A 14,672-nucleotide genomic window follows, 5' to 3' on the forward strand; every position below is an offset into this window, starting at 1 on the left:
GACAGCCCTTCAGCTACGATCATGGAATGCGGACAAAAGTGACTGTACCCGGTAAATGGCTTTGTAACTTGGTGAACTTGGCTGAGGACAGACACATGTCCAGAAAGAATGAGGATAAGACAGACTCTCACAGGTCATTCCCGTAAGATGGAAAGATCTTTCCTCTACCCAGCCCCAATCAAAGCCAATTCCCTGCTGTCTGGGACATTTATTCCCTGAAACAGTGAAATGCCTGTTTTCTGGTGAAACACAAAGGATTATGGAGCACAGCTGACTTGAACTTGAACTAACATTCACACATGAACCAACCACATTGGTCTTAGGGGTGGCTTTGCTGGGTAAGAGCTGGGTGAGAGCAATCCTGCCTGGGCAAGTGGAATGGGCACCTCCTGTCTGGCACCAGCCTAATCACACTTTGCCCAGAGATGTGATTCTGGCACAGAGACACTGAGGCACTAGGGCTTCATGTGCAGCAAACTTACAGTTACTCCACAAGCCCTTGTTTGTAAACAGAGGTCCCCTCCCTTTAAAATTAGGGCATCATAATTCAAAAAGAGTCATGTACCACAATGTTCATTGCAGCTCTATTTACAATAGCCAGGACATGGAAGCAACCTAAATGTCCATCAACAGATGAATGGATAAAGAAGATGTGGCGCATATATACAATGGAATATTACTCAGCCATAAAAAGAAACGAAATTGAGTTATTTGTTGTGAGGTGGATGGACCTAGAGTCTGTCATACAGAGTGAAGAATGTCAGAAAGAGAAAAAAATATACCGTATGCTAACACATATATATGGAATCCAAAAAGAAAAAAAAAAATGGTACTGATGAACCTAGGGGCAGGACAGGAATAAAGACGCAGACGTAGAGAGTAGACTTCAGGACACGGGGAGGGGGAAGGGGAAGCTGGGATGAAGTGAGAGAGTGGCATGGACATATATACACTACCAAATGTAAAACAGAGAGCTAGTGGGAAGCAGCCGCATAGCACAGGGAGTTCAGCTCGGTGCTTTGTGACCACCTAGAGGGGTGGGATAGGGAGGGTGGGAGGGAGACGCAAGAGGGAGGGGATATGGGAATATATGCATACATACGGCTGATTCACTTTGTTATAAAGCAGAAACTAACACACCATGGTAAAGCAATTATACCCCAATAAAGAAGTTAAAAAAAAAGAAAAGGAGGCCAATAGATACATCTTTACTGCAACACTGTCTGCTGCCAGTTATCCTGTCAGTCCTAAATCCAGAGATAGTCTTTCACGACTTTGACAAGTGGCTGGAGTCTAAAGCTGACCGCTTTCCCCTTCTGGACGTTTTCCCCATGTTCTTTGTCCCAGTTCACCTCAACTGGACCTGCACCCTGCTCCAGGACCCTTCCTCTCACTCTAAGCTTCCTGTAGCCCCAAATCTAACACCCTCTAAGAGGGGGGTAGTGCCGGTGCTACCTTTTCATGGTGGATGGTAAGGAGTGACAAAGATGAACCTACAGGAGGAATGATCTGGTGGTGGAGAGTCCAGCACAGTGTGGCGGGTGGGACCATTTGGGATAGAGAGGATGACCTCAGTAGTTATTCTACCTGGTCCTTCCTGCTACTAAAGGCAAATTTGCTCATTTCCACCATCCATAAAAATGCCCAGCCTAGTAAAAATGCTGTGTTACCATCTTACTGAATTTAAGCCTTCTTGAGTGGCTGGGGAGAGTGAGGTGGGAGAATCAGTTATAGTTGCTGATGACATGAGCAATCTATACAGTGGCAAAGGACACAGAAGTGATGATGGTCACCATCCCCGGGGAAATATCTATTGATTTCCTCCATCTTCATCACCGAGGGTTCAGTTTGGAAAATGGCGTTAAAAGGGAGAAACTACATCTTCTCTTTATTCTCTAAAGGAGAAGCTAAAGATGACATTAAGAATAATTTGATACAGATTTTTTACACCTTCCCTTGCTAAAGCAAATATCCTCCATGATGGATGTTGGAGGGAAAGGTCTCCCAATAGTCTCATTAAAACCCAAGTGATTATTATAAGGTGAAGTCTCAGTGTAAAAGCAATGCCTGAATCCATAAAAACTTTGGAGTTTGTACAGACGCTATAATTATTCATTGGAAAGGGAGACTGTATTTTGCCTAAATCAGATTCAGAGAGTATTGACCCAACATCAATCTCTACACACATGAAGCGCTTTACAGATGTCCAGTAACTTTACTTCCATTTTTCAATTACCTTTTACACATTCTGGTGAGCCATGCAGGGCAGGTTTTAATCCCTCGACCTTATTGACAAGGAAAATGAAATGAATTGTTGGAGGCCCTCAGCAACCAATGCTTTAATTGGGGTCTCCTATCTCAAGCCCTCAGTTCTTCCCTCTGTGCCATGTGGTTTTTCAAATTTCTGAGGTCCCTTTGTTCACACAATTCATCTCGAAACTGGTAGTGACCAGAGTCGTTGATTATAGAAATGTGAGACGTAGAGGTTCTTACTGAATCAGGATACAGACTTGGGTATTATATGAACCAAGTGGTTCTCAAACTTAAGCGTGTATCAGAATCCCCTGGAGTCTTATTAAACCACATTGCTGGGCCTCACCCCCCAGAGTGTCGGATTCAGAAGATCCGGGGTGGAGCCAGAGAATTTGCATTTCCAGCAAGCTCCCACGTGATACTCATGCTTCCGGCCCAGGTCACACACCTGGACAACCACTGACCTAGGGATTTTCAACTGAAAGCACCTGAAGGACAGAGCTAAGTCTTCCCTCTCCCTCTGCATCTGTCTGTGGTCTGGTCCATCCATCTGGCCTCTGCACAGGTTTATCACAAGATTGTTGCCTCATCCCTTAGCCTCTCTATTTCTGAGGTTTTCCCAGGAAGGAGCCTGTATTATGAATGCCATGGGCCTCCTTCCCTGCCACATACTTTATATCTATCCTAGTGATGACATTTCCCCATTGTGGTCAGATTCCAACCTGATGGCTTATGATTATAAATTGCTGCCTTTCACTGTAGGTTCTGAGAAACATCAAAGACTTTAAGGCAGAAATGAGGAACACAAGCTTTAGCCACAGGACTAACTTGGCTAAGTAGCTCCAGGGGCTAAATACTATCCCATACCATAGTCCCCCAGCCTCCCCACATGATTCAAAACGCGCGTTAGTACGCTCAAGGCTCTGAGAAGTCCTGCAGTATGTAGACTGGTTTAACTTTAACACAGATCTTTCCAATTTTACATGACTACAGCCTCCTTTTCTTTTCCTGATAACGCTTCCTATCATTCATGGAGTAAAAGCTTTCTGATAAATACTCATTAGGAAATACACCCATTAAGGGGTGAGCTGCAGATCTTATGGAGTTGACGGGATAATTCCTCAATTTCAAGTTTACTCCTCAACCATCCCTTCCCCAAAGGACACACACAGGGAGCCTGTCTTGTAAAACCCAAGGCATGGGGGTTAGGGGAGGAGGGGCAGAGCAGAACACCTGCTTCATGCGGGCAGCTGGATCCCAAGAAGAAGGAGGGAGAAATTTCTCTCAAATTTACAAAGCAGATGGATCATCCCCCCTTACCTGGAGAAGAGTGAGTGAGGAGGCAGGAGGAGGCCAGGTGTGTTACACAAATGGAGCTTCTCTGGGCATAAAAGACAGCAAGGCGGGGAAGGAACAGCTCCTCTGGCCCCGCCACCAACAAAGCTGATCAAGAATCGAACAGACAGAGACTTGCCCCCGAGGAGCCTTTAAGACCATCAGGGAAGGGCTTCCCTGGTGGCGCAGTGGTTTAGAGTCCGCCTGCCGATGCAGGGGACACGGGTTCGTGCCCCTGTCCGGGAGGATCCCACATGCCGCGGAGCAACTAAGCCCGTGAGCCATGGCCGCTGAGCATGCGCGTCCGGAGCCTGTGCTCCGCAACGGGAGAGGCCACAGCAGTGGGAGGCCCGCGTACCGCAAAAAAAAAAAAGACCATCAGGGAAGATTCATGCAGGAAGCAGTGCAAGATATCATAAAAGCACTGATGGTGTCAACCCCTACATGCAACCCAAGAAGAGAGTCGTCATACACAGGAAACGCTTTACACATGTGGAGGTGGCTGGTGCACCGCCCCCGCGGATGGGATCCTGAACAGGAAAGCGCCTAAGCTGCTTCTGCTGGCAAATGCGGGTGACTCCAGAGGATGGATCTGTGGAGTCCTCCTCGCACAAACAAATAGGATCCCAGGAAACAAATTAACTCTCAGAGAATGACGTTTCCCTACCTGAATGCCTCACACGTGGTCATCAGCCGACATCTGTCATGTATTGTCTTCCTGCAATCCAGGATGAGGGAAGCGCTGAAACAATTCCTGCACCCGGGGAAGTGTGTTCCAGACACAGTCACCTTCTGTGACCCGAATGACCTCAAGCCAAATTCTATTTTCCTGAGGGAGAAGGACAGAATCATGATATAGGAAGCCCTAAGATGGCCAGGGGTCAGGAGACGAGTAGCGTTTCCTCTGTGAAGGCAGGTCTCGTGCCCCTGATAGTAGGAGCTTCAGCCCAATATCCTTCTTGCTCCTACACAGAGATGCCTGGTTCCTCTCGTGTCCCTCTGGGGACTCTTCCATGCCTCCGTGCTCTCCAGCAAAGCAATAGTTCTTGAGCAGCAGTGAGGATGGGGTGCCTCAGCTGCTCAGCTGCTCACCCACTAACAGCCCTCCGCCATCTCTCCTTTCTACAGGCTTCGAAAGCATTCTCTAACGCCTTTGAATCCATAGGCCAAGGATGTGAAGAGACAGCGTGCTGAAAAAAGACTGGTTCGTGAATATATGGAAAAGTGTTCAACCTCCCTATGACTCAATAAAATGTCACCATTTTGCTTATCACATTAGCAATTAAGCAGACATTAAATGCTTGGTGTGAGCCAGGGTGTGGTTTAAACTGACGAGCACCTTACTGGAAGACATTTCACAAAATCTTAGTAAAAGTGTTCATGCGTATGTATTGAATAACCTGGAAATATGTTCACAAGGTCTCTGGTTTTTAAGATGATTGTATTGGGTTGGCCAAAAAGTTCGTTCTGGATTTTCCATAAGATGTTATGGAAAACCCAGAATGAACTTTTGGCCAACCCCAAATAAAACAGCATGTACAGAATAATCTTATCTGTGGGTGTGCAGGTATGTGTGTGTGTGTGGAAATGTATTTGGAAGGATAAGTTCCCAACTTCTGGTTCTGATTTTCTTTGGCTCTATACTACCCTTAGGCTTGGGTCCTTCCCAGAGCCCCATAATTTAGAGGGTCTCACCCTGGCCCTTCTGCAATCTGCCCCTCTCCCTGAGGCAGAAACTCTGCAAGGCAAAAGGGATGAACCCACCTGAAGCTAGCTCATTCTCATTCTAGTACACGCTCTAAAACCCGAGACCCTGGAATTCCCATTTCCAGGGCTACACAAGCTTCCTGAGTCCTTTTCCCTGAGTAGATTGTGTTACTGGTGATCACACCCCAGACGCAACGGGTGGCCAGGAGGGAGCTGTCTGCAGAGGTGCAGATGGTGCTTGCACCTGGGACTGCAGCATCCACACGTGCACCCCAGGGCCCTCGTGGTGAAGGCTTGAGTCATGGCTGAGACGAGACAGGAGGTGGCCAGGAGCCTGGGGTCAGTCAGCTCTCCCCAGGCTACCACACTCTTACTCTGGACTTCAGAACTCTAAATTTGAACCTGTACTTTCAGATTGTTTCAAGCATAAGGATAGAAGATATGTAATAGTCTGTCAGCTGGGTTTATAACTTCTAAGTATTTAGACTTTCTCAACTTTCTAAATATGGTATGTGGACCTTCACTTATACACTTACCTCAGACCACAAGAGTGTCAGGGATGGACCTGTTTTGGATAGTAGAATTAAGGATATTTTAATTCTCTCACTCTCTCCCTTTCTCTCCTTCCTCCTCTCCTTCCTCTCTATCTCTCTATCATTTATTATCTCTCTCTCTGTTCTTTTTTTATTTTTTACTATATACTAACAAATTGATGTTCTTTGTTTTAGTAATTCCAAGTCTATGAATCTAATCTAAAAAAATTATTAGAAACGTTGACAAATATTTGTGCATCTAGAAATTTAAATAACCTAAATGCTAAACAATGGGGAAACAGCCAAATGAATTATGGTACACCATATGGATAAATACTTTAAAATTATATTAATAAATCCATGTTATGCTGATGAAGAATTTTAGTGAAAAATGTTCAATACAACATTAATTGAAAAGCAAGTTACAAAATATATAGTATAAATATAATTTAACGTATAAATATACGAGATATGTATATGTAAAAGATAGAAAACCACCAGGATATTAACGATGCTTATGTTAAATGAAATCCTGGATGAGGATTTTTTTCTTTATATTTTGGGGGTTTTCCTACCATGATTAGGGGTTACTTTTATAATCAGGAAGAACTTGTTTAAAAGTCTAAACATGTCTGTCCCTGCGTCCAGGTTTGTGTTTCCATGAGGAAGCCATACCCTGGTGGCCTTTGACGTAATCTACAAATGAACCCTGCATCCTGTTGCCACCGTGGAATCCTGCTTTCCAAGTGCTATTTCCCTTTTGTGCCTTCTAACGTTTGGATTCCTAGAGCAGCCCTGGGGCCTCAGCCTAATCACGAAGGTGCCTTTTACCTGGGCGGCCAGGAGGGTGGCCTCCCCGGGGAAGCAACACTTACAGGATGCTCTTACAAAAGCCGAGCAGACCCGCCTGCCTTCTCCCTGTGGGAACCTGGCCTCTATGAGCTGTTGAAGATCCCGCTTCATACCTCGCAGCTCCCCACACCACTGCCACCCCCTCCCTCCCCATACTCCACAATGCAGGTACTTTCATTATCTCTCACTTCCTGGGAAAAGTTCTGATCGATTACTTCACACAAACATTTACCCTCCTAAGCGTTTCATTTGTAACAGGGAGATGGCACGCTTAGCCTAGGGAAGGAATCTCCAAAGGCAGGATGTCCAACACATGACTTCTGAATGTAAAGACATTCGGGAACAGCAGTGGGAAGCAAGCTACCTGGTACCTGGAAACCAAATCATGTCAATCTCCTCCTTTCAGCGAAGGCCACTAAGACCTAGAGGATGCAGAACTGAGAAGACCTCCCCTGAGCATCAGAAAACGGAAACTGGAAGCCACACCAGCGGAGGCCAGACACCTCTTACTCAAACTAGAAATCAAGCACAAAGATTCAGATGAGAACTGCTGGGAACTCCCAGCCCTCAACCTGCACCTGACATTTCTAAATGTTGAGACCAGAGAAGAGAGCATCTCTTATTGTAATTGCTCTAACCATTATCAGTGTTCTAGAAACGCTTCCAAATAACAGACTAGCATCCTCTTATGATTTCCCCTGGTATGGGCTTCTTCCTACTCACTGCCCTCCACCTCACGCACAGAGCCTCACCTTAGGATGCTGGGCAAGGGCTTCATCAGCCCCTGCGTTTTCCGATTCTTGGCAGCCAGGCCAGTAGTCACGAGTCGGTCTGGAAGTTAGTTGTAAATGCTAGAATACAGACCACCAGTGACAGATATCTACCAGTAAAATTGTGTGACAGACATTCGGACCCCTAATTTCCGCCTCTTAAGAAAACACAGGATTATACTAAATTTCCAAATCCTTTATTCCTCTATATCATTAAGCCTAAATATGGCTTGTAACCTATTTCCTTTTTTTCTAAAATCTGAGATCAATTTTCCAATTTGTCATAACATAGCCACGCTCTAAAACTTTTTCTGAAATTGTACTTATTTCCAGCCTGCCCGGTTTAGCCCCTCATTTGATGCTTGTTTCTTCTGAGTTAGTTTTGTCTTCCCAGTAAATTCCTGGAGGGGAGGGCTCAGAGGAGAACACGTCATTCTCCTCTGCGTGGCCACCTCAATGCTGAAAACATTGTTCAGGAAATAGGAAACCTAACTGGGCTGGCTGGATGGTCTCAGCATCACTTCCCAGGCAAAACCTAAGCTTAGCAAACAAGCCGGGCCTCGGGTGAATCCTGCTCTCAGATCCCTCATTTGTAAATGGAGATGACTGTTTAATGAGTTTTAAATGAGATTATACGCAAGTGTTTATTACAACGCCTAGCACGGAACAAGAGCTCGGTAACATCAGCTCTTATGTTTTATTGCCATCGTGAGAATTTCTTTTCTCTCCTTGAAGCACAGAGTTTAAAACCATAATCCCCACAAGGAGAAAAACAGTTGGTGTCAAATCCACCTCCGACAGTTTGGGAGTCTCTGGGAGGCGTCGCGCACAAACTCCGTACTTGGTACGGGGTATCGACCTCAGAGCTTCAACCCGGGCTCCATCAGCCTAAGAAAAGCTTGGCTTGTTGCCTTGGAACTTATTGGCACAATAAGAGATAATGATTTCCCTGTACACACTCCCTCAGAGCAGTTATTGTTGAAGTATTTCCCTTATTCCTCCTTTACCGGAAAACAATACCTTATAGAAATCAGCTGAGGAAGACACTAATAGCAACTTCAAAGTGCAGCCTTCTCACTGCCCTGACTTGGCAAGGAAGCCTGTTTGGCGCAGTTCGCCTCAGACCCAGGAACAGAAAGTGACAAAAATGAGTCCCTGGGGACCGATGTGGGCACCAAACACCTGGCAGCTTTGGGGCCAGCAGGGCCAGCAAGAAGAAATCGGTTTCCTCAGTTGGCAGTCCCAGAAAGTCACAGCCACACTATGAAAATAAGGGTTTTTTTTTTTCCTCTCTTTTCCACTCACTCTTCTTGCCTTCCATGATATTTCTTCTCTGTCCCTTGGGAAATCTGTGTCTTTGTGGGGTCTGTCCTCTGCCCTTCTTTTGTGAGCATACCAAGGCAAAGATTCATTTAATTTTCAGAAACTGTGTCTGTCAATAAATTGCTTTTGCTCTATCTTAGAGGAGGCGCTGCCACCATCCTCCCTGAGCGGACATTCCTTATGTACGGGAAGCGTTTCTCATTATCTGTCTTGACCTCTTATGCAATCTCCTTTTCATCCTCTCCTTGGGCTTTTCTTATCATGGCTTGCACTCCCTCACCCTCGTGCTGTAATCGGCAGCATCCTCCTTAGCACATGGCGTCGTACCCCTTGTATGTGTCCTCTGTTATAACCTTGATTAGTTCCCCTCATCGTCCACCAGGCCTTTTAAATTGGGAATGCTGTCCTTGCACTCACCAAACCCAGCACTTCAGCTAGTTTGCTTCTAAACCCTCCAAGCTTGCCTTGTAGAGAGATCAGGCATGAGAAATTGATGGGCTCTGTTCCTCCACTGCGTGGACATTTACTGAGCACCTCCTGCGTGCCAGCGTTCTTCTAGATAAACAAGACAGATATGCTCCCTGTCTTCGTGGGGCTTCCAAGTGAACAAGAAAGAGACAAGTAAGCAGACGATGCTGGGCGATGAGCCCGAAGAGCCCAGACCATCACAACAAACTCACAGGGCTCTGGGGCTATTTGAAGACTCTGAGCGTCACACAGCACTACCCTCCATCTGCCGGATACAACATGAACTACTGGCTTGAGATAGTATCTATTTCCACATTAGATCACACCGCCTTCCTTTCAAGGATAGAGCTAGAAAGCTGGTTTTTTCAGCATTTGCTGTGATAAAAGAGACACTTGTGTAAAAATCAAACGCAGTGCCTAATCTGATCCTAAAGTTTAAGAAGGTGGATACTGTCCAGCAGCTCTGTACATCCCATGAGTAGGTAACTGTGGTTACCTAAGAATGAATTTTAAGTACTATATTTCCTTCTGTTTGTGAGAATTCTTTTTCAAAGGGTTACTAAGGCATTAAGGTATAATGACTTATACTGCATTGTTCAGACCTAACTACTTAATCAGGATAATTGCTAGGGATTTCTCTTGGCCAAAAGCTCATGAAAGCTGGGGCATCTCTGATCTAAGCTGAGACCTGAAGGATGAGGATTTGGTAGTTGGGCTGAGAGGAAAGAATGTTCCAAGCCGAGTAACATGATATCCAAGGCCCAGATATGAGAGAGAACAGGGGCAGTAGAGGAAATGTAAATTGTCTAGTATGTCCTGGATTCTTGCTCTCCGCCTGCCACCCCCCACACCGTCCAGAAGCCACCACTTCCACCCAGCCACTGGCGTCCCCATGCCCACTCACTCGCACATTTGCATACCCCTCCCCTTCCCAAGTGCCTGCCCCACTCTCTCCCCTCCCTCCAAGGCCTGAGCTCACACCTGAGCAGGGAAAATCAAGACCTAAAGATGTGACAAGCGTACTGGAGCGGGGCCAGGCAGATGGTCGCCCAGGAGTGTCGGGTGGCAGACAAGAGTCGGGGTGTCGGCAGCCCACATGGCAGGTCTGGCAGCAGGTGACAGAGACCCGGCCAGGGAGAGACTCGATTTCAGAGACAGGAGTCCAGTCCCTGGAAGGAACTGAGGCCCCAAGCAGGAAACCAAGCAGGGACACAGTTCCCAGAAACGGGGCACCAGGTGGAGGTTCAATGACAAAGGACAAAGTTGGAGCCCAGTTATAAGAACAGGCAGCAGAGCTGAGAGTGACCAGCTGGAAGGAAGTGGTCTATTTATAATAGGAGAAAGTCAGAAACAACTTTAATGTCCAAAAGTAGGGGATTATTTTAAAAATTATGGCAAAACTACACTGTGGAATAAGGTGAGGGATAAAAAAACATGTTCTGTAAGACCGTGTGAAAATAGGGAACGTTTCTTAAATCGTGTACGCTACCAAGCTGGGGTGTTAAGTTGCCCTCTACCTTGTAAATTAAAATGCCTATCTGGTGTATACAATTAGACACAGCAGAGAGGAAAGAAGAAATTGAACAAGGGCTGGAAGAAGAGAGAACCAAATATCATCTAAGTGGGCAGAGTGTAGCTGATTTTAATTTTTCTTTTTTCTATTTCTCTATATTTTCCAAATTTTCTGAAGTTAAAAAAAAAACTATCACCTTAGTTTCTTTAATAAAAATTAAAACAAAACCAAAAGCTACTTGGAGTCATAATCTTTCCCAGTGCAGACCAAAGCCACAGGAGAAATGGATCTCTCCAAATGGGTTGGTTCTCCTTACAAATATGGAAAGCCAACAATTAGAAGGCAAGAGATGGGGCTACCCGGATGTTTGATAAAACACCAAGGCCAGCTTGGAATTAGGAAGAACAAAAAATAAAAGACCAACAACCCAGTTACCCCCATTCCTGCTGCTACCTCTTTGTATGGTTCCCTTTCCTTTACCTCTACTCGTGGCCAGGTATTTTGTCTCTCCCCAGTTGTAACCTGCTGCTCAAACTACCTCTGAAGCCCTGAACGTCTGATGAGGGGAAATCAGTTGCAGTGGTAGCCTCAGGCAGGACAGCACTGTCTGGGCTAGTGACAGAACACAGGGTCTGGGCCAGCAGTCCTGGGTCTGAACCTTGACAATGTCCAAAACCAATGGTGTGACTTTGGATAAACCATTTCGGAGCCTATTTCTTCACCATAAAGTAGGGAGAAATAATAATATTGGCTCTACTGGATTACCGTGAGGCTTAAATGAGATAAATCTTCCTGGCAGTGCTTTGTCAACTACAAAGTGCCAGGCACGTATCAAATTTACATTAATAACTGCTAGTTGGAGGGTCTACTAACACAACAAGCTACATTTCTGGAGCATAGCAGAGATCTCACAAAGTCCATTAAACACATCATCTCTATTCACTGCAGTTATGTCTCTGTACTTGCTTCTTTGTCTCATAGAGACAGACCACATGGCTCTGATTTCCATGGGGAAAATGCAAATGAGTGCCTCTTCTGTCTCCATTAGGGAAATTCCACAGAATAAAGTCCCAAGACTATGAAGCTATAAGAGAGCTAGAGAAAAACTAATGACAAAAGCCCTTGGTCATGTTGGCTTGGCATCCAATATTTCTAGCTAAGACATCAATACGTCTCTGCTTTCCAATGATCCTAATCTTGATCAGAGCCTCAGGTCATGACCTGGGAAATACAAAGCCTCAGAAGATTAAATGAAAAGATCAAGTCTAAGATGACCTCTTCTTTCAGAGTTCCTAAGAAGCCTCAAAGGAGGCCATCAAATATTCTCTCATTGAATTCAGAGATTTTATGTTGAAAGATGAATGAATTAATAGACAAGTGAATAAATGATGAGCAAATGAAGACAGGAAGTTTTATTTGGAGGAATGAGAATTATTCTCCAGTCCCTTAGGAACAAAACAAGAAGAAGAAGAAGAAAGGATATGGCCATTTTAACTACCAAAGAACCATAAAAAGTGGACAGAATCCAATATGGGGGCTTGGAGTTCTGAGAATACTTTCAGAGAAAACCATTAAGTTCTGAGAAACTATTAAGTTTCCCAGCCAAGGAACTCCACCCTCAGAGAGCCACATGAGGTTCAGAATAAAGCTGTCACTAACCCAACAGACCAGAGTCTCTGCTCCATCCTCCCTCCGGCCTTTGCTTCCCGGAAGACACCCAACACCAGCCACTTCCCTCAAACTGCAACCTGCCAGATTTTGACTCTCTCCTAAGCCACCTCCCACCCAACCTCTTTCTGTTCCCACTTCTACTACACACTCAGTCACTGCCTGACCCAGGGCGCCCCACGCTTGCCTGCTCAGAGCTCAGCCCTGAAGCCCCAGCCCCAGGCCAGGCATGGGAGCAGCGTGAGCTCAACAGCTCCTGCATCTGGATGGAAGAGAGCTTCCTTCTCAAACCTGACTCCTAAGCTCTGAGAAGTCAGGGCCCTGGGATCTGTGGCCGCCTTCTTAGTTCTTGACTATCTGAGACCTTTTCATGTGTCTTAAGGACTTTTTAAATAAACATACTCAACTCCAATAGAAATATGAACCACCGCCTTGAACTTAATTCACGTCGACTGAATCAGAGTTTTGTTTTGGAAAAAGCAAATCCACTCATTTTGTGGAATTTTCCACGTGTTTCTGAAAACCCTGAATCTGGCCCCACGCCAGGGTGCAAGGGCTCAGGAGGCAACCATCTTCTCTTGCTGCTTCTTTGTTCTTGCCTCGCAATTTCCTTCCATCTTGTAAAGCGCCGCTTCACCCAGAGTGCTTCACAGGCAAGGCACGCTGCCACATCCTCCCTCCCAGCCTGGGAGGCCATGAATCTTTCCCTGGTTTCCCACAGAACCAGCCAACAGGTGGCGCCATATAATGTCCTACCCCTTATTCATTTATTTATTTATTCATTCACTTAACAAACATTACTGAGTAACTAGTATGTACCAGCCATTATACTTAAGACGATCTCATCAAGGAAAATGATCTTATCAAAAATATACATACTACGGTTTATTTTAAAAGTATAGGAAATTCCAGTCAAAATTCTGGTGGGTGTCTTACCAGTGGGGAATAGTAGGGAATGAATAGGGGAACGTTCTCGCTTTGCCACCTCCTGAAACAGGCACCTCGCTCATCACGTTGGGCTTTATAAGGAAGAAAGGAAAGGCAAAGAGGAGACTCAAGGGTCCAAAGAACTGAGTGAGAAAGGATTCAAGTGCACTGTACCATAGGCCTGAGTAGAAAAACAAGTTATTTTCCCAGAAAAGAATCACCAAAATGATAACGATACTTTATGCCCCTATGTCTGTTTAAAAAGTGATTTTCAACTTAGACAAAAGGGGTAGAGAGGGACCTGCTGGATGCTTCTGCGGTGTGTGGACTGTCCTGAGCTTTCTGCCCCAAATGGAAAGAAGCTTCTGAGACGTGGCTGAGCACCCTTCGTCTACACAGCAATGATATCGAGCCAGTTCAGGGTTTCCCCAGACCCCGCTGTGGAGAGGAGGAATCGGGGAGAAGAAAAAGAGAATGATGATCTGTTTCGTGAGTCACAACTGCTTTCTCTACCATGTGCTTCAAGTCCACACATGAGTCAAGAAACTCCACAACTGGCACAAATGACAGATTTGAGGGAAAAAAGTAATCATGCAAAACCGCCAACTAGAACAGATTTCCCTGTGATTGAAGAAGGCAATAATAGGACAAAAGACAGATTTTTTGCCTTCAAGAAACTCTCTCTTCATCGCAGCCAAGGCAACACAAAATTCAAGGCAAACATTCCAGTATTTTCCCCCCACTGTTTGGAAATATGGAAAAAGAAAATCTTGCCATAATTTTTTTTTTCCCCTAGTTCTACCAGAAGTGACACTTTTTTTTCTCCGGCGTTAACAAATGACAGAGTATGATTCTTCTGGTGCTTGGAACGGAGGACAGACCCAGCAAAGAAAAGAGTCTGGATGGGAGACAGTCTGCAGGAAATTGTAAACCTGCTAAGAAAACAGAGGCCCCCTCAACAGGCTGTCTTTACAACATTAGTCTTTTTGAATATGATGAAAATATTATCTGCCTTATTGATCACCAGCTCCCTAAATAGAACAGAGTTGTTTATAAGAAATGCAACCAGCTATCATAAATGTGCAAAACCATAACACGCTACCCTCATATCCTGGCTCTGTATCCACTGCCCAACACCAAGCAGGGCAGATGAAACACCACGCATTTTGTTCATACGGAATCTGGGGAATCATAAGAATCTAAAAATGTCACAAGATTCTAAATGTAAGAGGCAGTCTGTTTTGAAGGATCGAAACACAGAGTCCCCAAATTAGCTTTTTTTCCCGTAGAGTTCTGAATTGTTTTCTACCCTTTTGGTTTCCC

The sequence above is a fragment of the Delphinus delphis genome, chromosome 1 (genome assembly GCF_949987515.2).
Source record: "Delphinus delphis chromosome 1, mDelDel1.2, whole genome shotgun sequence".
NCBI lineage: Eukaryota > Metazoa > Chordata > Mammalia > Artiodactyla > Delphinidae > Delphinus > Delphinus delphis.